Source organism: Panthera uncia, chromosome B1, assembly GCF_023721935.1.
Source record: "Panthera uncia isolate 11264 chromosome B1, Puncia_PCG_1.0, whole genome shotgun sequence".
NCBI lineage: Eukaryota > Metazoa > Chordata > Mammalia > Carnivora > Felidae > Panthera > Panthera uncia.
Window position 1 is genome coordinate 83743897 of NC_064811.1, and position 1766 is coordinate 83745662.

The following is a 1766-nucleotide window of genomic DNA, read 5'->3' on the forward strand; positions in this document are numbered from 1 at the left end:
CTCTGCTCTTCTAACAAGCCTGCCTATACATTCTTTTATCAATGGGCTACCCTCCTCCTCCCCCACAGCGCACACACCTACACCAAGAGTGTGAATGCTCCTATCTGCCCCCTACAAGAAAACTACTCCCCTAACACTTTATTGTTTTCATGAGGTTTGCACTCTTTTTACTCATGTTAGTGGCAAAAATCATTTTACATTACACTAAATATCAACCTACTAAAATATAATATTGGCACAATTTCTAATAATGTCTTAAAAATAATAACATGGAGTTTCTTAAAAGTCATTGTCTTTAGTCTTTACAAATTCCCCGGATTCCAGTTGTTCAAACAACCTGTGGGAGCTAAATGAAATCGCTTGAAGGTAGATTGTTGGATGATCCCAGAGTCACTGTACAGACTCACCCCAAAGCCAATCACAGGGATCTCTACTCCTTTGCCAAACACTCTACCGAGAACATTCTTATAGCCTTGGGGAGGGAAGGGAGGGAGGAAAGGGGGCTGGGAGTGGGCGTGAAAACAATGGCCAACTTGCAAGGGCAATCAAATGCCCTAGCAACACTGCCTGGTGATTGCGGGATTACTAAGGTTTTAAAGTTAAATTTACGCAGTTGTCACTAGCTCAGTGGTGACTCCCCAGCCCTTGCCTAGCCCAGTGCATGGCTCGTAAAATCCAAAAGCTAGCGAATGGTGGTCACAGCGGGGCCTAAGGGTTCTAGTAGTGGTCCCTCCAGAAAAAAAGAGAACAACTCCCTTCCCCCGGGGAACAATATTTCGTGATGAGCTGTGAACCAAAACTATTGCTACCACCATCGCTATAATTCTATCCACGGTAATTATCATAAAGGCCTGAGGACACCCTGCAGATGAAAGTTCTGAATAACTGTCATGACCAGGAGATTGAAGACCTCACCAAAAAACCAGGTGTTCAGAATCCACTGGAAGGAAGTCAGTTATGACATCGCAATCCCAGTTCACTCTGTGAAGCGATTTCAGGGGATATGAGACAACTCAAAAGGAATACATAGATGGGATTTATTTTTATACACAGCGTGCTTGGCTCCAGGCCGCCCCATCATCCCCTCCAGATGCTTGGGCCTGTCCTTAGGGGCTCTGGACCGCCAGGCTCCAACGGCCTCGCAGCGGCCGCCGCCGCCTCCGCGCCGCCTGCTTCCCGGGACAATTCGGCCCCGCAGTCTCTTCCAGGGGGCGTCCCGGTCGGCTGTAGTCCTCGGGGCTTCGGGAGCGCCCGCCCAGGAGCGGCAGCCCCGCAGGGCACCCTGGCGTCCGGGCTGCCGAACGCGCGCCCCTAGTCTTGCGCCCCGTAGCGGCCCCGAGGGGCGGGAGCCGAGCTGGGCGGCGAGGCCGGGCCGGGGGCGCACGGCGCCCCCAGAAGTGCGGGCTTCCCCCACCCCCGGCGGCGACCCCACCTCCCGCCCCCGCTGCGTGCGCGCGGGTGTCCGTCTGTCTGTCTTCTCTCTCGACGTCAGTGGGAATTTCCAGCCAGGAAGTGAGAGAGTGAGCGAGAGAGAAAGAGAGAGAAGTGCACCAGCGAGCCGGGGCAGGAAGAGGAGGTTTCGCCACCGGAGCGGCCCGGCGACGCGCTGACAGCTTCCCCTGCCCTTCCCGTCGATCGGGCCTCTCGCCGCCGCCGCCGCCGCCGCCCTCGGCCTGCGCCCCGCCGCCGGCCCCGCTCCGAGAGCCCCAGCGCAGCCCAGGCCGGAGCCGCCGCGGCCGGGAAGGCGGCACCGCCGCGGCCCGGCC